Source organism: Lygodium microphyllum, chromosome 18 (assembly GCF_053477565.2).
Source record: "Lygodium microphyllum isolate KBCC chromosome 18, Lygodium_microphyllum_v1.1.10, whole genome shotgun sequence".
Lineage (NCBI taxonomy): Eukaryota > Viridiplantae > Streptophyta > Polypodiopsida > Schizaeales > Lygodiaceae > Lygodium > Lygodium microphyllum.
The window spans coordinates 136,086,008-136,108,451 of record NC_141152.1 but is presented as its reverse complement, the minus strand read 5'-3'; the positions used below and the strand labels follow the sequence as shown (position 1 = coordinate 136,108,451).

General features: G+C 44.1%; 1 protein-coding gene across 3 annotated transcripts in view; it reads right to left on the bottom strand.

The window, feature by feature from the left end:
• Positions 1-287: 287 nt before the first annotated feature.
• Positions 288-22,444, bottom strand: part of LOC148021419 (putative carboxylesterase 8) — a 33,998-nt gene continuing 11,841 nt past the window's right edge. Inside the window, exons 2-3 of one of the 3 annotated variants that reach the window (XR_015694717.1) lie at positions 1,406-1,457; positions 288-1,308 (exon numbers count right to left, since the gene is read on the bottom strand). The gene's annotated coding sequence lies outside the window, so the exon portion shown is untranslated. Of the gene's footprint in view, positions 1,326-1,405; positions 1,458-22,444 lie in introns of all 3 variants that reach the window. The other 2 variants (XM_087699281.1, XM_087699280.1) reach the window with 2 other exon arrangements.

Below are 22,444 nucleotides of genomic sequence, written 5' to 3'. Positions count from 1 at the left end.
GATCTAGTGGCTAATGGTGCAAGGATAGAATGGCAACTCCCCTTCTCTTCCTCACAACTAAACTAGTGGCTTCAAGACCTAAGGTGGAGCAGCACCTCCTAACAATGGCTGAGCAGAATCCGCATGTGTACAACTTTGATAGCAAATGTTGGAAACTAAACCAGCTATGGAGAAGAGAGAAATGAGAGAGTGAGAGTAGATAAAGGAGTAGACAATGTGAGCTGAAACAATTAAGTATACTTGCTGAACTAAAAAGTAATAAAATGAAAGCATAACCTTAGGTCTAATGTAGACAAAAATCCCTAACTCAATTGAAGTAAGCTAACTCTAAATGTGGTGATACAACTTGTTAGCTTAGTTGTGTTCACACTGCAAACTAGCTAAATGAAACATTGGGCACTGCCCATAGAACTCGAAAATTCTAACAGTGTGTGCATTGTGGGCTGAGCACTATAGGCTATTTTAGATATTTTTTATTGTCATCATTTTGATGATTTAGGCCATTATTGCTGGCAAACTGCATTATTATATTGGTCAACCTGTTTATTTCTTGGCATTATTTTATACCTATATATTTTGCTCCCTCAATTTGTATCATCATCCACTTGCAAATTCTGCGTACAGGTCTTGTTGGAGAGAGAGAGGCACCAGAGGTCTTGTTGGAGAGAGAGAGCCGGTGCCCACACAGCCAATGACTCACTATTTTACATGATTGTCTCATGTTTTGTATATGGATTCCATTTCCCAAGCATATCTCTAAGTTCTCCCTTTGCAATGTTCTTTTGTTTTTTTCTATTTTCTCTTTCCTCTTGTGTTTTGCAGTCTATTACAGTAGTCTTCAATGCTTCCATCACTGCACCCACTTCTGACCTAGCCCAACAGACCCCAGGGTTCATTGGAGCAGCTGGATCTACCTCAGACCAGCCCCACTAGCAATTCATGCAGGCCACATGGAGCCCTAATAACAGTGTTTTGCTCATTATCCGCAGGATATGCAGTCCAGCTCTTCATTTTCAGATCTGACCCCAGCACTTTGCAGGGATGTCCAGCGGCCCTATTATCCCCTTGCCTTAGCATTTTTGTTTTACAGATCCTGTCCAGCAGACATCTGCAATTATGCGCCCTGGTCACCAGTCATCCCCTTGACTTAGAATTTTGTTTTCCAGACCCTGTCCAGCACCTATCTGCATTTATGCACCCTGGTCATCAGCATGTAACAGGGCTTATTGAGCCCACCATTCCAGAGGGTTATACAACCAATCATATCAGAGTTTTGCTGGCAATCATCAGCCCAATATTCACCACTTCCTGCAGTCCACAAGTACCTATTCCGATCAGCATTTCAGAATCCTAAGTGCAGCAATTAGGAATGTCATTCAGAACTTCATTTCACCCAGCAAAGTACCTTCAGAAAACATCAAAACCAGCTTTTGCTCCTGCCACATTTTGGGAGGTACCTGGATGTACTTGCAGGGGTTACTTGGAATATCAAATAGGAGCATATACGCAACAGCCAAATAAGAAGCTGTACAACACTTGCATGACTAAGGCATGGCAATCAGCCCCATCAAAGCCTAGAACCACAAGGGACCATTGGGACCTGGATGAAATCGAGAAGGATCAGTGCCAAGCAAGCTGCACTGGAGATATTAGACCGTGGGTGGCTGTTTAGGACATGCCAGTGAGCCCATAGGAACCTGACTCAACATTGGAAGTCAGTCTTCCCACAGGGATTGTATGATGCAGGGATCCATCTCACGTGAGAAGCATCCAAACTGGTACCAGTACTGGTGGATTTCAGGACACGGGACTAGTACCAACTTCCAAGTCAGACAAGTACCAGTTGCAGATACAAAGGATTTTGGAGCAATTAGTAGCAGAGAAGCATAAAGTCGTACCAGTTCAATGCCCATCTAAAGGGTCCAGATCAAAACCCAAGGAGACCAGCATTACCAACAGGTGATGATACTCATCCATGCTGGCAGAATGGATTCATCATCCATGGTAGTGGAATGAATTCCATAATCAAGCTTAGCAGGGGGGGAAGTCACATGCATGCTCTTGGCATGTGGACATACTCTAAAAGTCTTCTGTAGACCTCATACAAACCCCTGGATCACTTTTAGCAATGCCAAGTCAGTGGCATAGAGCAGCAGTAGAAGACAGTAGTTTAAGCGGCATTCTTATTTTTAATAAATCTTCTTATTTATTAATGAAGTTGTAGGACGTTTCCCTACTAACCCATACTGAAGTACATAAGGAACCTAGTGCCCCATTCTCATCTCACTTCCAACCACTAGGGTTGGGCAGTCGCAGGGCACTTTTGGCCATTGCACAGCAAGTACCTTTACCCATTGTAACCATTGCCATTAATGAACCACACACGTGTGCGCACGCACACACACACACACACACACACACACACACGCTCTTTTTTTTCGTAAAAAACACACACACACACACACACTCTCTCTCTCTCTCTCTCTCTCTCTCTCTCTCTCTCTCTCGTGGATGTCTCTCTTGGCCTTTCTCTCATCTGCTTTCCCGTGACATACAACACACAAAAGAGTTTGTCTTCCATCCACTATGATGTCTCTCTTGGCCTTTCTCTCATCTGCTTTCCGTGACATACAACACACATAAGAGTTTGTCTTCCATCCACTGTGATGTATCTGTCATGACCCACAACTAGTACCCTCCTTGTTCTAATTCAAAGTATAGCCTGCCATGCTGCTAACTTGTCAAGTTTGGTAGGTCCCCCCTCCAATTATTGTAGGGGCCGCCTCCTTGCCTCTATGCCTTAAGAGCTTACCTCTCAGCCTAAGTCTTGCATTTAGTGTTAGAAGAACTTTTGTTTCCCTTGGATACCGTCTATCGCCCTCTTGCTCCATTACTTGAACAATTCATACTGGTAAACCACTCCCCCTTGTCCAACACCATGAAGACTATCTCCCACTTATGATCAAGGAAGAGTGAAATGCTGATTATTACTTTAGTGACTTTGCCAACAACAATATGGTCATGTCCTCTAGGTCAATGTCCTTTCCTACATGGAGGATCTCCTACTTGAGTGCCTGCATCTTATTGACATGATCCCTCATAAATGTAGATGAGGCTAATTGAGGTTCTTGAGCTTGACTTCTCCAAAATGTGAAGAAATGCTCTAAACGTAAAAAGGATTAAACCAATCGTACGACAAAGCATAGACTGATAAACTCGAAACACAATTAGGGTTAGGGTTAGGTAACTCGACAATGAATAATGAATATATAGTGCTCATGCAGCAAACACACTATGTAGTGAATACTAAACCTTGAACTCTTGTAGCTCTGGAATCAAGGAAGAGGTTACAAGCTATAGAGTGTGTTGTACTCTGAACGGATCCCGAATCACAACAAAGGCAGCCTCGGAGTGTCAAACATCAGCAAACACAGCCAAGGAAGGTTGGATCTGATGCAGACGGTAATGCGAGAGAGAGAAAGAGAGACTAAAAGTGCACGTACATGAGGAGAGAGAAAATCTACACAATTGCTATTAGGTGCAAACATAGAAGACAGTGGTGAGAGAATGTCAGGGCAATAGCCAGAAACCCAAAACACAACATTTAAAGAAGAGAGGAGATCCTGGCAACAACTCTCAGCTATTGGCAACAGCAACCAGTTGTAGCCAACAGCACCCAATTGTAGGTGACAACTCCTAGGACCTAGCAACAACAATAAACACGCGAGGAAGACATGAATCGGGCACCAAATGGTAGAGCAGGTGGCTAGTGGAAGCTCTGACCGTAATGTCCCCCACAAACAAGATGTGAGTAGCAAAGATACAACTCTTAAAACCTCCAAAAACGAGATTGAGGGAGAGTGGTGGCCTGCATACATATTTATAAAAAGTTTGGGGTACCCAAATTAGGGTTTTGCATGTGGGACACAGTAACTCTCTAGGGTCGCATTTCTTTTTAAAATAAGAGGTTTTCTTAATTAATTAAGCATGTTTTGGGGTTGTTTAAGTCAGGCTAATGCATTTTTAGCTCAACACCCTCTCTCAGGCCTAAAATTGAGCCATGAGAAATAAGCCCTTGAGATATATATTTTATTTTCACCCAAAGAATCCCATCCCAAAGCAACCAAGGTATCAAGCAAAGGGTGCCCTTGCCTTGTTGCCTCCTCTGAGAAGATGTAACAAGAGCCCCCTCCATCGAGGACATGTTATCAAATTGATCGAACCACCATGCATAATGCAACAGTTGACACTCAAACTCATAAAATGTAGGCATCTGAGGCTGTGAAATCACCTACTGTACAAAATGGAAATATTTTCGTGGCAACTTGCTAAGGAATAGGGCAATCTAATCATCAAAGAACTTAGGAAGGCCAATCATTGAGAACTCAACGAGGAGACGCCAATACTCAACCAACTTGACTTTCAAGTCATCCTTGTTTGTGATTTTGAAATTTTGAAGCTCATGATCCAAATTGATACAACGGATCCTATCCCGAGCCGCATAGCGGTCAATCAAGTGTGCCCAACGCTCAGATGCTAAGTCAAAATGTTGAAGCTAAGAGTGAAACTCAAGCAACAAGCCCCACATAAGCTCGACAATAGTGAAGGCATTATGAGCCTTTCATGAGCGGACAACCTTGTATGGAACAAGAGCGAAATCAAGTTCAAACTCTAACCCCTGCACTAAATCTCATAGGTTCTCAGAGTCTAAAACATGCCTCGTCAAATTTAACCAAGTGGTGTAGTTTGACCCATTGAAACAAGTCTTGTCAAATTGAATGCATACTTGGCAAATGAGAAACTAAAACCATGAGATATCTGTGAATATAGATAGATGGGATAAGACAAAGGATAATATGGTGGTGGATAATAAGTAGAAGAGGGTAAAGGTGGATAGGCAAAAATAGGTTGTCGATATCCAATGAGTGTCAATTGCTGCGGAGGTACCAAAACGGACATAGGTCCATATGATACCATAGGTGTAAATAGAGGCACTAGGACACGATAGCCTTGTCTAAATGTCGATTGGGGCACTACAAAACGATCGGACAGTCCACTAGATAATGCCATAGGGGCAAACTGCATATCAAACGATCCACACTCAAGTATGTCTGGGGTGCACTCCCATAGGGATAGCCCAAAAGTGTATGTGTGTGAAGTCAAGCCTCCATCATAAGTACACCACACGGAAACGGAAATGTAGAGGTCCTAAAGTCTAAATATACAGAACCACTCGGTGTGGTATGTGGTGAATAATGAAGTGCACTTAATGAAAGCGGAAAGAAGGTGCAACAAAAGATAAGGGAGGAATGGGTGGAACCCCTAAAGTGTATGTATGGGAGATCGAGCCTCCATCACAAGTACACCACCTGAAAACGAGTATGTACAGATCCTAAAGATTGTGCCTAAATGTACAAAACCCCCCAGTGTGGTATGTGGTGAATAATGTGGTATACTTAATAGAAGCGGAAAGGAAGGTGCAACGGAAAATAAGAAAGGAATGGGTGGAAGCCCAAATGGATTTATGATGGATGTTATTGTGGGAAACATCATAGGTTCCTTTTGTCCATTAAATGCACTGGATGAAGATGCACCCACTCCATATTGACCATGAGAAATAAAATCATTTGAAGAAAAAGAAAGGGTAGGAATAATTACAAGTTTTTCTTTTAGCTTTTTACCTAGTTTTGAGTTCATGAAGAAATACCTATCTTCCTCATTACTCACAAACCAATGCTTGTTTTGAAGAGTCCCTTCTTGATGAGCATCTCCCGAATCAACAGAAAATGCAGAATCATTTGGTATGGAATCTGAAATAATAAGGTTTGTACCTGGTATTGGAGAAAAGAAGTACTGTGGAAGCGATGTGTAATCCGAGCTAGGTTCCACTTACGGATAGCCAGTCCGTAGTGGAGATTATGAAGATCCTACAAGATCATTAGTTTTATGCACTGAATCTAAAGGAGAAAACTCAAGTTTACCTTCAACCTCCAGCTGGGTCCTATACATAGGGGATAAGATCATACTAATCTGTGGACTCCATGGTAGTCAAATGATTCTTCGCCCATATCAGATTGAGCAATAGCAAGCTGGGAGGACCCACTCTTGATTGTTTCTGTCCATATTTGGCTATGAAGATTGAAGCGGTATTGTGAATGTATTCAAAGTCATCTAACTCTTTTGTTGTTCTTGCTTTCGTGAATGCGCTTTCCAATCAAACGCCAAGATTTCTCAAAGAGTACCTAGCTCTGATACCATGTAAAGAAATGCTCTCAACGCAAAAAGCATGAAACCAAGTGTACAACAAACCATAGACAGATAAACTTAAAACACGTTTAGGGTTAGGGTTAGAATAACTCAGTGAGTGTGAGCACAATGAATAATAAAGTGAATGAATAATGAATATACAGTGTTCATGCAACAAACAAACTATGCAGTGAATACTAAACCTTGAACTGTTGTATCTCTGGGATCAAGGCAAAGATTATAAGTTGTAGAGTGAACAAATCTAAAATTGCAACAAAGGCAACCTCCAATTGTTGAACACCAGCTAACGCAGCCAAGAAAGGTTACAGACAATAGTGTAGGAGAGAGAGAGACTAAAAACGCAAGTACCTAAGGAGAGAGAAAATCTGCACAACAACTATTAGGTGCAAACACAACAAACAGTGGTGAGAGAATGTCAAGGTAGCAACCAAAAACCCAAAACACAACATTTAAAGGAGACAGAAGATCCTAGCACAACTGCCAACTGTTAGGGACAGCAACCAACTATAGGCGGCAGTTCCTAGGATCTGGGACAACAATAAACACACAAGAAAGGCTTGGATTAGGCACCAAATGGTAGCGGGTGGTTAGTGGAAGCTCTAACTGCAATGTCGTCCACGAACGGGGTGTGGACAGCAAAAATACAGCTCTTGAAACCTGCAAAAACGAGATTGAGGGATTGTGGTGGGCTACATGCATATTTATAGAAAGTTTGGGGCATCCAAATTAGGGTTTTGCATGTGAGACACAGTAACTCTCTAGAATCGTGTTTCTTTTTTAAATAAGAGGTTTTCTTCATTAATTAAATATTTTTTGGGCTATTTAAGTCAGGCTAATGCATTTTTAGCTCAACACCCTCTTCATAGATGAAACTCGCTGATAGAGTAACACCACGTAACCCCAAATCTTTTGTGCTTGCATACCTCATGGTCTTCAAATGACTGGAGTTGTGGAGTACAGCTAAATATGAAGGACCAAATGTGAGCATTGAAACATTCCCATAAAGTGCCCTCCTATTCCATCTATAGCGTCTTAATCTCCTTGGTCACAAAGTTCCCAAGATTGTAAGAATCAAACACTGACATCATCATTGCTTCCATCCAACTTACAATCTGCTGGGAATGTATCCAGATGTGTTTGTCAGCCAAGTCATTATACAACCTTGGCCACTCCAGCTATCAGAATATGCAGCATAAGGTTGGGGTGGACCTGACACAAATTGGGGCTGACTGGGTAGGCACGATCTCTCCAGCTATGGCAGCTCGGACTCTTGAAAAGAGGACAAACCAAGCAGGGCGGCCAAGATGGTAGACTATTCCCTCTAGGGCTGAAGCATGCACATAAACAAAGAGAGGGAAGTGACCTCTCCGTAGTTACCAGCAATGGGGAACAGGAACAGAAACAGGACCCCCCGGAATAAGGGGAATGCCCAAAGTCAAGGAATGGGAACGGAGGGCTAAACAGTCCTTTGAACATGCCTCTACTGGCTGCTCACAGGGCGCAACTCTCGCTAAACTCCTGCTGCTGTACTGCTTGTACCAAATCCAAAAACTGGAAGGAAAAAACACTGCCCTTAGCAGCCCTTGTAGGCACCAAGGTCGGTCCCCCTATATCAGCCACAACCCAGCCTGCCTTATGACCACAACCAGGGCTGAATTCTAGCCTTTGCTTGCAGCAGATTGAGCAAATACAGGTTCCTTACAGTACCAAGATAAATTCCCCTCTCAGGCCAGCCTAGGCAACAAAAAGCTGCCCCCCCCCCCCCCCCCCCCTGTAGAAGCAACAAAACAGCAGCAAAAATGCTACACAGAACTGGCCCAGGATTGCACGAAGATGGTGCCAATACATCCCAACAGAGCTACCTGCACTCTGCCCCCTCTGCAGGTCAAAACACAGCCACGCTTGATGCAGGGAATGCAGCTGATCTTCCCTCAAAGTCACAATGAGGAAGACCTGTAGACGGAGGCTGATCACCCAAGCTCTCATACGTCAAGGTGCGGAACAGATGGTAACCTCTAGACCAACTGGGCATATAACAAGCACCGATGCACACACAAAACAATGGAGTAGAGAGAAGATTTTTTTTTTGGTTGGGGGGTTTTGGCTTTCTTTCTGTCGGGCAGGGCAGAGCGGCTGGCTTGTTTATTTTGGGTGGTGTGGTGTGGATGGGTGTTGTGGTGGGTTGGGTTAGTGGTGGGGGTTTTTTGGGTTGTGTTATGGACCTTCATGGGGCTTCAAGTGGACATGTCAAAAGGCACAAAAACAGCCTAGCGGGAAGGGACACAAAATATATCAATAGGGAATCACATGTAGAGCACATCCCAAGCAAACCTTGAGGGACTATTACTCCCAATTCGTGCATTCAGCTCCAACACCATGGCATACCTACAAAGCCCCAAATGGGGAGAAAGGGGATCCCACACTCACCCTTGCACAATGGATTGTTGTCCTCCGCAATCTAAGGCTTGTTCATGTGACTCAACACAACTCATTCTATCAAGTTAGTCAATATCGACCAGTCTAGGACTTGACTCATTAGGAGGGATCTTAACGTAGCCTTTACTATCAAGCTAGTCAATGTCTGTCACACTATGACTTGGGAGTCTTACCACAGCTTTTCCTATCAAGCTTGCTAATGTCTGCCCATCTAGACTCTTTTCTTTTAGTGATTTTCATTCTAGTCCACCCTCGACTCAATTACATTTGAGGAGTGGAGGCTTGAAAGTCCTAACTTTATTTGACTTGGCTTTTATGGCTTTACATGCCCAGCTTTGTAGGTGTGATCCCAAGCTGTCGCATTGTTGGTGTCAAGGCACGGTGGCTTGGTTGGAGCCATGTTGTGCCATGCCTTAAGGGAGGTGATCCATTAGGTTTCTCCTTGTGCAATTTGTCCCCTTGGTTCTACCTTCATCACATGACTTGGGGGCTTGGGTCTCATGCAAGCACTAGCGCTACCTCATGCTCTTCCTGGCTTCATCCTCTGACTCTATCATTTCAAGCACACAAGGGTTTCCCTCTTCAGGTTTAAGGAATGGACAATGACTTCATTGATGAATCTCACATGTTTTCTTCCTTGATCCGATTTGGTTGGGATGATCGCTTTGGGGTCAAGAGAGTAACTTGTAGCTTCAACGGTGCATTGAAGTCCAAAGTGCCTTTCTTTGCCCAGCAACATGAAGATACTTTCCATCACCATTATGCATGAGGATGCAAATTATGAGGATGAAGTTTAGGATTATGAGGAGTCCCCAAGTATTGGAGTGAAATAACCAACTTTTGCATGGATGAGCTTCTACTAATCAACTAGTGTCTTTATGAAGGCTGGCCAAGGCTGTACATATTACTATGCAATATTATTTTGATTATTGGATCTTCACACGATGATGTCATGTAGATGAGCATCTCCTCTCCCTTCTCCATCTTCACTTCTTCTAACACTAGTTCTTCTTCAAGTTGGGTTGCATCCTGTGCGTGAGATGGCTCATTCTTCTCCCCATGTCCAACTATCTTCATCCTTCTTCTTGTAGCCTAAGTCCTTCATGATCTTTTCTAGCTCAAACCTAACATCTATCTTCCATCCTTCTCCTTTCACATAGTATTCTATCTTCTTCTTCTGCTGCTGCTGCTGCTGCTCCTCCTCCTCCTCCTCCTCCCCCTCCTCCTCCTCCTCCTCCTCCTCCTCCTCCTCCTCCACCACTCCTTCAAGTTGGCATTCTTCTAGATCTTCTTTAGGTAGCATTATTCTCCTTCGAAGTGATAGTCATTCTAGAGGTATTATGCTTCCAGGTGGTAGTCAATAGGATATTCTTCCAGTTAGTAGTAGATGGGGTAGTAGATGGGGTATTGATCTTCGTGATAGGTTACTTCTGGGTAGTCAGCTCTTCGTAGTAGTCTTCAAGGTAGTATTCTATTTTTGGCTGTCAATGTTCTTCTTCAACTTCTTCTAGCTTCACCTCATTTTCGCATGTCACCTCTTTCTTCTTTTTGCTCTCCTTTGGCTTCTCTTCCATGTTCTATTGTTGCTTGGTTGGCTTCACTCTCAAGAAATGACTGAGCAACTAGAGAGACTATAGGGATTGTAGAAAGAAACACAGTGTGTACAGCAAACCCTAAGAAAAGAGGAGAAACTCAGATAACCAAGATAATGAATGAATGAAATAATGAAGTGAATCTAATACAAGAGGGGTGTCATAGCACGAAAGATGCCCTGGAAGAGGGAGACTGCAATAAAAGACCAGCCTCTAAATCTGCAACACACGAATGAAGATCGGTGTCGCTTGGAGCAAGGAGACTGCCATTGAAGGGTGAGAAGCCTCTAAGTCTGCAAACCAGGCCTGCAAAACTAATGCCAACTGTTGGATGTCACGCCAAGTGGAGGAGAGGGGTTACTGCTTAGAGGAGGTGAGTTGTCAAATGTAGGAAGAGCAACCCAGATGTTGGCGCAAAGAGAAGGAGGAGGATGCCAGATAATCAAGAGTGTCCACAATTTGCAAACGCAAATCAAGGTACTGTGTGGATAACTCTAGGGGTGAGGCCGGTGACGCCAAGATGGAGAAAGATGTCCTCGAGCTGGGGGATGCTGACACCAAGCTGAGATGCGTTGCCGCCTGGGTGGAGAGGCTAATGCCAATAGGATGGGCTCCAAACACAAACTTGATACTACGGAGATAGGGGACCTGAAGAAGATGGTTGAAGGACAAGCGGGGGGGGGGGGGGGAGAGAGAGAGATTATGGTCTCATGAAGTGAGTGAAAGAAGTGTGAAGTGGTGAAGAATAAAGGTAAAAGAGTATATCTCTTGCCCTGCCAACAATTAATCTAAAATTCGACGATAGAGGGTAGAGAATAATCATAGTTTTCTTCTTTGGGGCCAGGATCTTAATTGCAAGATTGAAAAAGGGGATTTTAAGAAAAGAAGCTTAGGAGTAATTAGATTGATGGAATTTTTGATTGACGGGGGGGGGGGGGGGAGGGAGCGATCACCAAGAATTTAGAAAAATCGAGAAGAGTCTTGATTCCATAGAGAAATAGGATAGAAGGGATGGAGGATTTGAATTCAAGAGCTCACGGGGTATCCTTCTTGTATTCGTGACGAGAAATTCCCGTGCGGCGCTCCGACATTCTTGCAAGATCCTAGAAAGCCTTTTTTGAGGCTAGAAACAAAAAACAAAAACGAGAGTGAAGAAGGGAAACTGTACGAAATGATGTGGTTTCTCAACACCTCTCTTAGGCCTAAAAAGGAGTACAAAAAGAGGAGTGAGGTGAAGAGAAAAAGATCCACCCAATAATCCAAGAACACCACCTAAAAGGAGACCTACGAAGATAGTCAAGAGACCGGATGAGCAGTAGAACCTAAAAAACAGCCTCGAGTGAGAAGCCACTAGCTCCATTACACCATGCTGAAAGGAATATCAAGGCCTAGTTATAAAGTCGCTACTAAAAATCCAAGGGCCCTGATTGAAGATAAATCGTCTAGATGTTGGGTTTCAGTGGAGGTAAAATTGCTCGAATGAGAGTCAAACCTCAAAAGTAAAAGATGGGGGATAAAGAACTTCAAGAGTACTAGGGTCCCCCTCTGAAACTGGAGATGTAGGAGCCTCCTTTGAAGTTGAAGAAGAAGGAGATACCCCCACTCAAGGCAAAGGAAGATTATCCCCCTCTGAGAGAGATAAGAACTCTAACTCATGATTCACAAACTCCAAGGTGTCTGATAACAAAGGAACTACCATTGGTCATGTCGAAGAAGATACCTAGAGCTCAAAAGGAGAAGCAGCCCGAGAGCACCCAAAGGTGTCTTCTCGAACCTAAGTAGAAGAGGGTGGGATAGAAGGAGGCTCAAGGTGAGCCAAGGGTGGGGAATAGTCGCGGGCTCTCAATGAAGTGAATTGTGAAGGAGATGTGGGCCATGGGAGCCATTGGACCCGAAAATGGGTGGGGAAAATCTCCATGTAGTGTGGTAATCTTCAAGAGGACCGATCGCCTCATGAGATCTTAATGCCTCTATCCACTCATGAGGACTTAGTGCATATCCGATGCATCTTATGACCTTGAGCATAGTAAGCTAGGATCCGAGACAAAACGATCTCTCTGACCCACAAAGGAGAGGTAGCACAAGGAGAGGTAGCAACCTATCTTTGCCATCTCCAATGCAAAGGATCTTCATAGCTCATTGAGTGCCTCTAGCTCTGATACCATGTGAAGAAATGATTGAGCAACCAGAGAGACAGTAGGGGTTGTGAAAAGAAACAAAGAGTGTATACGAAAAACCCTTAGAAGAGAAGAGAAACACACATGAACAAGATGATGAATGAATGAAATAATGAAGTGGATCTAATACAAGGGTGGTGTCATAGCACAAAAGATGCCTTGGAGCAGGGAGATTGCCAAAGAAGCCTTTGAGTTTGCAAACACAGGGATGATGAGATGTTGCCCAGAGCAAGGACCCTGCCATCAAAGATGAGCCTCTGAATCTACAATGCAAGGATGAAGATTGGTGTCACCAAGAGTAGGGAGACTGTTGTCGAAGGGTAAGGAGCCTGTTGAATGTAAAGTCCCTTCGTCTCCATGTATAAAGATATACGGGTGTGAACACACCCTTATTGTACCCTAACATATAAATACATTCTTTTATTCGCGTAGAAGCACAGTTTCCAGATCTATGCAAATCTGACCCAAAAATTTGGGGCTTTTCCCAAATTTGATGTTGTTCATGCATAACGATGACATTTGACCCAGAAATTGCAAAAAATTGTGCACATTGGCTCTAAAATTTTTGGGGTTTTTCATGTATCAGTGAAAATTTGCTCAGTTGAGCCATATTTACTGGCATTGGTGTACATTTGTATTCGAGAAATTGGGTCCTTTGGCAAAATTTTGTGAAATTTTGCTAATTTTGCCCATTTTATGCTTTCGAGAACATGTATTAATGCAATCGGGGCAGATTGGTCAGTGAAATTTTGGGGCTTTTGCCGAAATTTGTGGATCTTGGCAAAATTGATTTGACAAATGCACTTTGGAAACATTACTGAAGCAATCTTGGTGCTATAAGCGGTGAGACTTATCTTCCACTTGTGAGATTTTGGAGAAATTGCAGAGAATTTTGGTGTTTTTTGTGTATCAAAAGTTGACTTGGTCACATATATATGTAGTACACATATTGGGAAACTCCCATTGAGTTGATGTATTGCTGAATATTCATGTTGCAGTAGTCTTAGTGATCATTTGTAGATCTGGGATTGTTGTAGATGTATTTTTGATGATATTACTGAAGTGGGAGTCACTTGGCAGTGATGTATGCATGTAATGTATGCTGAAATTTCAGCTATACTGCTGAAAGTCATCCGTTCTACTGCTGTACATGTACTTGGACTGAATTTTGCTCTTATTTTCTGAAAATCTGGGCTGAAATTAGCTGAATATTCAGCTCATTGTTTGTTGTCATAAATTGCAATATTGATTTTTAGTGCATTGCTGAAAAATGGCTGCTCCAAATGCTTCTAGCAGCAATGACACTAAATCCCTCTTTGAAATCAAGAGGTTTGATGGCACTGGCTTTGATTTGTGGAAGGACAAGATGCAGGGCATTTTGTTTCTCAAGGACTGTGAAGATGCTCTCTTGGAAACTAAGCCTGCAACTATGACAGATGTGGATTGGGCTAGACTCAACAAGAAGGCCATTGCATGCATTAAGATGGTCGTGTCTGATGATGTACTTACAGACCTTAAGCGTCTTGATACGGGTTATACTGTATGGAAAAAGTTAGAGGACACTTATGAAAATACAACTCCACTGAATCAAGTGCATCTTATGCACAAGCTTGTGAACATGGAGTTGGATGAGTCTAAGCCAGCAATTGAGCATTTGAGTACTTTCACAAAGATTGACTTTGGTTTCCCAGCCTTCGATGATAAATTAAAGACTATTTTCTTGTTGATGACTTTGCATGATAGCTGGGAGTCTTTGGTTGTTTCACTTTGCAACAACCTTGCTTTAACCTTTGATGGTGTTAGAGGCTCTATTCTCAATGAGGAGATCATAAGAAAATCCAGTGGTGAAAGCACTGGCTCAGCCTATCACCTTAGAGGTAGGTCAGAAAAGAGGGGTAATCCAGCAAATAAAGGTAAAAGTAGGATGTTACTTGCTATCAGTGTGGGCCTAAAGGGCATAAAAAGCCCAATTGTTGGTACTTCAAGAAAGAGCAAGAAAGAAAGAAACAAGGTAAGAAACAAAAGAATGACAAGAAAGATGATGACAACTCTTCCTCAAAAGAAGTAGCAAAGGAAAATGTTACGTCAGGTGTGGTCATTGAAGAGCTTCATGACACTGAAGAGATACTTGTAGTAGCCTCATGTAATGATGCAAATATTATGGCAACAGCAAGTGATATGCACATCACCAAAAAGGAGGTAATTGATGCCTTACTTTCAGCTCATGATGGGCTGTCACAATCATGGATACTGGACAGCGGTGCCTCTTTTCATGTTACTCCCTCTTTGAATTCATTTTCTGAATACACTGCAGGTTGCCTAGGCAAGGTTTACTTGGGCAACAACTATGCATGTGAGATAGAGGGTGTAAGTACCATCCACTTGGCTCTTGAAAATGGCCAAGAGCTGATTTTGCATTATGTCAGATATGTACCTGGCATAAAGAAAAGTCTACTGTCAGTTGGGCAACTTGATGCAAGAGGGTATTTTACTACCTTTGGTGGTGGATCTTGGAAGGTCCACAAAGGCTCTATGCTGATTGTTAAAGGCAACAAAAGGGGGACTTTGTATTATTTGCATTGTAAAGCATTACCTGGCAAGTTCTTGGCTGTGGCTGAAGTCCACTCACACATGAAACTTTGGCACAAAAGACTTGGCCATATGAGCCAGAAAGGCCTTCAAGTGCTCTCCTCTTTAGGGAGATTTGATGTAAAAGGTTCTAGTCTCAAATTTTGTAATGATTGCATATATGGAAAACATGTGAAGTCTCCTTATTACTCTGGTGTCGTTAAGAAGTCCAATGCTTTTGATTAAGTACACTCTGATGTGTACACTATGCATGTTAATTCGTATGGGGGTGCACGATACTTTGTTACTTTTATTGATGATTTCAATAACAAGTCATAGGTGTTTGTGTTAAAGAACAAAAAGAAAGTGTTGGATGCTTTTAAAAGATTTCGTGCTTTTGTTACCACACAGAAAGGGCTTAAGTTGAAAGCTATAAGAACGGATAATGGGGATGAGTATGTCTGTCACGGGAACGTGAAATTTTCAGATGCTTTAATCTTGCTAGTAACATTTGATTAAGTTATTAATCAAATGTGCAAGGTTATTTAGCACATGTGATGCACATGGCAGTCATTTCATGGGAACAGGCCAAGGACCCCGAGGATGCAGTGGGTGTAAAAGGCAAAAGTTGTGTTAAGTTATACCAACTAGGTTTTTATGGTCAGTTGGTACCAGGTTAGACCCTAGGACAATTGTTTGGCCATTAAATGTCAGTGGTGACACTAGGGACTAGCATTAATTAATTAATTAATGCTAGTCTAAGGGTCAACAGAGGTTGGAAACCACTCCAAGTTGCAAATGGCCTAGCCAATTTCATTACAGATGGGCATGTTTAATTTTGGGCAGGGTCAAAAGGACTGAAATTAATTTTCAAAATTAATAATTCTGAAAAAGTAATTTAATGGCTGAAAATGCATTAGGAAGGCTGCCACTTGGCAAAACTTTCCCATGCAACTAGAGAGAAGGCTGTTGGAGGGTAGTGGAAGTTGAATTGCAGCCATTTTGAGCTTGGTAAAAGGAAAGGAGGTGATTAGATTTGGCTCTGAGAGACGACGTGACTGATGGCACGCCGTTACAAGACAGGGGGCAGCAGGTTTTCTCTTCTGCCTCAAGAGAGTGCAGTATGTCTAGCTAAGAATGCCATGTTCCATGCACATACCAAACACATAGATGTTAGGTACCACTTTATTCGATAGATCTTGGATGATGGTCTAGTCACACTAACTAAGGTCAAAACTCAAGATAACCCTGCAGATGTTCTCACTAAGAGTCTTGCAAAGCCTCAACATGAGCATTGAATCCGTTTAGTGGGAGTTGGTTAGCTTAAAGGTACCACTTCGGGCCTTTAAGTGGGAGGTTGTTGGATGTACTCATACACTTATCTCTGCGTTCACTCTCTCTTACTCTCAACACTGCTACTCTCGCTTCTATCTCGCACTCTCATTGCGAACTCTCCCCTTCAAAGCCTTTGAGTCTGCAAACTGGGCTTAAAGAACTTATATCAACTACTCAATGTGACACCACGTGGAAAAGAGGGCTCCAAGCTGCAAAACACAAATAGATGATACTGCTTGGAGGAGTTGAGCTATCAAACGTCAGACAAAAAGGAGGAGGAGGATGCCAAATGATCGAGAGTATCCACAATTTGCAAACGCAAATCAAGGGATTGTGTGGATGACACCAAGTATGTGGTTGGTGTGAGTGCGCAACGGAAGAAGAAACATGAACACAGAGGGGGGGGGGAGAGAGAGAGAGAGAGCAGAAAATGAAGGAAGAAAATCTGCACTGACTGTAATGAATGCTGAATACAAAACTGTAGACTGATCAGTCCCTGCACGCAGCCCAAAACATCAATGAGGGCACCAGATCAGGTTAGAGATAATGGCAGCACCAATGTCAGAGTGGGAACAGAGGAGTGTGTGCTGGAATCTGCAGAAGTGAAGAAGATTGACAGGGGGGCAGCTATAAATAGCCCCCCGTCAACAAAACTTGCCAACCTGCCCATAATATGGGCCGACTGCACACAAAACAAGCACAAGAAATGCCAAAGCTTCTATGTCTCCTACCAGACTCTGACAGGAGCTCACAACTAGGAGATGACAGACTGGCAAAGAAAGAAGACAGGCTAACACCCCTCTCAAATCCTGGGAGAGTCTTAAGACCTAACAAATGCATGTGATGAAGCAAAGAAGCCTAAGGCAAAGGCTTCGTGAAGAGATCAGCTGCATTGTCCGCCGTGGGACAATAGGCCAATGCCAGCTCCGAATCCATGATCCGCTCCCGAACGTAGTGATACTCAACCTCAATGTGCTTCGTACAAGCATGAAACACCGGGTTCTCTACGAGAGCAAGGGCACTCTGGTTGTCCACGAGCAGCTCCGTAGGTCTAGACTATGGAAAGCCAATCTCCGCCAACATACAACGAAGCCAAACTGCCTCTATAGAGGTCGAATACAAGACCCGATACTCAGCCTCAGTAGAAGAAAGTGCCACAATAGGCTGCTTCTTGCTGCTCCAAGAGATAGTACCGGATCCAAGGATAAAAGCATAGCCTATAGTGGATTGTCTCGAATCCACATCACCTGCCCAATCAAAATCACTCCATCCATTAAGAGTGACCCCCTCTCCGTACATGATCCCATAGGATCGAGTCCCCTACAAATACCGAAGGACACGCAAAGCTGCCCTCCAATGATCCTTTATATTCTCTCTCTCTCTCTCTCTCTCTCTCTCTCTCTCTCTCTCTCTCTCTCTCTCCATAGATATGTACTAGGTGCTCAGTGCCTATATTCTCTTGGTGCTCTGTGCCTAGATTCTATTGGCACTTCACGCTAGTATTCTCCCTATGCTTTGCATTAGGGTTTGAAAGCAAGTTTCATATATCAAGTAGGTTTGTGGGAGATTGGTATAAGAAACATAATCCGAACTTTGAAAGCTTTGGCAACTTAGACTAATACAATGTTGACTACATGAAAATGCAATATATGGGGATGTGGCACTCACTAATATATATATGAAGTGAAAGACCAACATTGATAGGATCAAGCCTAAACTATATCTCCAAAGAACCCTTATGACCATTTCTCAAAGTTTCTTAAAGACAAATACATTTAATGATGATTTCTATTTACATTGAATCCATCATGGCATGCATATTATGGAGTCTTCATAAAAGAAGACAACAAGGCCACCACAAAAGAAATATCTGGCTGAGTGTGAATAAGCCAGATGAGAGAGCCAACAAGGCACTTGTAAGGGGTAGCATCTGTAAGGGGAACTCCATCTGCCACAAGCTTGGACTCAAGGTCCATGGGGCATGAAATAGGCTGACACTCCGCCATACGAAACTCCAAAAGAAGCTCAGAGATGTACCTGTGCTGCGAGACAAAGATGCCCTGTGCTATCTAATAAATCTCCAATCTAAGAAACAAGTGAAGGATCCCTAGATCCGTCATGTCAAACTACTGTCGTAGAAGAGACCGAGTATGATCCACCTCTTGAGTGTCACTCCCTGTAATGATAAGATCATCCACATACAAGACCAGTAAAACACAAAGGTCACCCGCAACCCGAAAATAGAGATTGGGGTCATGATCGGAGCGCTGAAAAACACTCTATAGAAAGAAGCGGTCAATCCTCTAGTACCAAGCATGAGAAGCGTGCTTCAGGCCATAAAGCACCTTCCGCAACCTGTAGACATGATCCTCCTTCCCTTGCACAAGCATCACATCCAAAGATGCGAAAGTGGGATACGGAAGGCTTCTTCCCAAAGAAAGCCTCATAAGGAGTCATGTCCTGCAATGCAGAAGTAGGAGAGCGGTTGCGTATATATACTGCCGTAGCCACCACCTCACCCCAAAGGGTATAAGGAAGACACCAATGCTCTAGCATAGATCGGGCCATCTCCACCATGGTCTAATTCACACGCTCCACCACACCATTCTCTGATGGTGTATTCGGATGGGAATACTCCACCCGAATGTCGTGATCCTTGCAAAACTAAGGAAAGAGGTGAGAAGTAAACTCACCACCATGATCAACTTGAAGGCCACGAACTTTGAAAGTAGTTTGTGTCTCCACAAACACCTTCCACACACAGAAACGGGAGTACGCCTCGCTCTTGTACTCCAAGAAGTAAGGCCACACATAACAACTGAAGTCGTCCACAATCAACATCAGATACTTGGCCTTCCAAAGGGAGGCCGTGCCCATAGGTCCGCAAAGGTCGGTGTGAACCAACTCGAGCGGTGAAGAAGCGCTCTTGGAAGCAACCTGTGGGTGAGGCTGCATGTGTCGCTTGCCCCTCAAGCAGTTGGGGCATAAAGTGTGAAGAGGAGGAAAATCTGGAAGTCCCTCCACCATCTTCCTCCGGAAAGCCAGCCTAATCGCATCAAGATTGAGATGCCCATAACGAGCATGCCAAAGCAACCCAAGCTCGTGGAAAGCCCTCGCAGCTAAGGTTGTGAGGTTGTAAAGCCCACCCTCCTATGTACCTGTACCAGTAGAAGTATCCTCCACTGTGACAGCATCTTGGGTAAAAATGGCTCGGGTACCTAGCTGAGTAAGACCATGCACAAACAAGAGGTTAAAACCCAAATCAAGTACATAAAGAACTTTGGCGGAAGAAGACCGCCTTCTGAGAACATAGGTAAAGTCCCCACGCCTCGAACAAGAACTATAGAGTTATCACCAATGGTAACAGTGGTGACAGTTCCCCCTCTCGAACGAATGTCCTAAAGCCAATCCTTCCTGAAGTTCATGTGAGAAGATGCTCCGCTATCCACGAGCCAAGGCTTCTCCTGAGTGGTAGAAGCTAGGGTCGTATCCTCCTCAACAAAAACGTGCATGAAAGCAAACTCTGTCATGGCGGGGGCCACTTTCAAGTCCTCCTTAGGCTTCAAATGAGGATACTTCTACCAACACTTCTCCTCAGGGTGACTGCCCTTCCCACAATGTGGGCACTTAGGCTTATTCTCCTTCGCATCCTTCTTGTCCTCCGCCTTCTTGTCCTTAGCCTTCTCCTTCTGCTGCTTCTTCTCCTTCCCGCCACCAATACCTGCAATAAAAGCCTTGGTGGAGCCAGAGCCACTAGCACCCACCTCTCTGAGACACTCGTCATGCTCCAAGACAAGTGGGGAAAGCTCCTCCCATAAGAGTTTCTCGCGGGTCCTCGAGGTGATGAGGCTAGTATAGAAGACATAGAACCAGGGTGATGGCAACTGAGTCAAGAGAATCATCACCATATCCTCGGAAGAGATCACCCGACCTAGAGAGGCAAGCTCACCTCTCATATTCTCCATCTTCATGATGTGCTCCTTCATAGAAGAAGAATCATCAAGACTGAGCATCCGCAATTTCTTCTCCAAAGAGATCTTGTGAGCAAAGGTCTTATGCTGGTACAAAGACGCAAGCTGCTTCCACACTTCCGCTGCGGTCTTCAACCTGTGAACATGAACAAGAACAAAGTCATGAAGACTCATAAAGAGAAAGGAACGGGCTGGTGAGTCGAGCCGATCCCACAAAGCTACACGTTCCAAAGAGGCCCCATCAGAAGGATCCACCGGGGGACAATCAATGGGTAAAGAAACCAGCTCCCATAGGTCGAATGTGTCAAGGACGCACTCCACCTTGCATGACCAGAGGGAAAAATTGAAACCATCCGACTTGTCTTCCTTCGAAAAGGAAGCGAAGTATGGGCACCTATATCGAGGGAATCAAGGAAGGCATATGGACATCTGAAGCAGTCTTCGCCGATGGAACCTTCACGGTAGATGGAACCCTCTGAGATGCATGGACTGAAGAAGCACGAGTGTGAGGAGACTCCTCCCGTCATCAAAACTCCTAATAATTCGGTCTCTGCTCAAAGGAAATTGGAATGATGAGAAAGAAGCTCATCCTCTAAGTCATCAAAGCTTGAAAACTGGTAAGACATCTTCTGAATCTGCAAACACCAAGGAATCTACAACAAACAATCACAATGAAGCCGTGAATGCTTGAGAGACATAGGAAGTGTTCTCGCTTGCCAGAAGAGGAGGTGGATGATGTTGCCTGGCTGCCAAAAAAGGGACGCCTCCACTCCAATGCCAACAAAGAGTGTGTTTGATACAAACACGTGTTGTGGACACCTTGAAGACTGTCGCCTAGCTCCAGATGATGACGCCTCTGCCCTTGATGATGAGGACGACTGCAAAACAGTTGCGTTCGATGCAAACACACGTAGATTGCTCCAAACAAACAGTCACCTAGTCTCCCAGGGGTGCTGAATACCAAACGCAAAAGACAAAAGGCTGCGTTTCAGCCTTGGATGCACCACTAAAAGTTGGAAGAGGTAGATGAAGGCTGCAATTGATGGCGAACTCCTTGGAATGAATGCTCTCCGTGCTCTCAGTTAGGCGATGATACCATGTGAGAGTGCGCAACGGAAGAAGAAACACAAACATAGAGGGGGGGAGGGGGGGGGAGGGGAGGAGAGAAAGGGAGAGAGAGAGAGAGAAAGAGAGAGCAAAAAATGAAGGAAGAAGATATGCACTAACTATAATGAATGTTGAATACGAAACTGTGGACTGATCAATCCCTACACACAACCCGAAGCGTCAATGAGGGCACCAGATCAGGCTGGAGATAATGGCAGCACCAATGTCAGAGTGGGAACGGAGAAGTGTGTGCTGGAATCTGCAGAAGAAGTGAAGAAGACTGACAAGGGGGGCAGCTATAAATAGCCCCCCCTCAACAAAACTGGCCGACCTGCCAGAAACTAGCCAACCTGCCCAAATATGGGCCGACTGCTGACCTGCCATAATATGGGCCAACTGCACCGAAACGAGCACAAGAAATGCCAAAGCTCCTCTGTCTCCTGCCAAACTCTGACAAAGCTCACAACCAAGAGATGACAGACTCGCAAAGAAAAAGGACAGGCTAACAGTGGGTGACGCCAAGATGGAGAAAGATGTTGCCAAGGTAGGGATGCCGACGTCAAGCTAAGATGAGCTGATGCTAGGGTGGAGAAGCTAACACCAATAGGATGGGCTCCAAATGCAAACCTGATGGGCTCCAACGTAAACCTAATACTGAGGAGACATGTGTGAGAGTGCGCAACGGAAGAGGAAAGACGAACACGGAGGGAGAGAGAGAGAGAAAGCAGAAAATAAGGAAGAGAAATCTGCACTGACTGAAATGAATGCTGAATACACTGAAATGGACTGATCAGTCCTTGCACGCAGCCCAATGCGTCACTGAGGGCACCAGATCAGGCTGATGACGACCGCAGCACCGAAGACGGAGGAGAAGGACGTCGGAGTGTGCACCTGCTAAAGAGAGATGATCAGCCAAGTGTGGGAGGCTGGCTATATATAGCCAAAAGAGCCTAAAACTGGCCGACCTGCCCCAGGGGCCCTAAAAATGGGC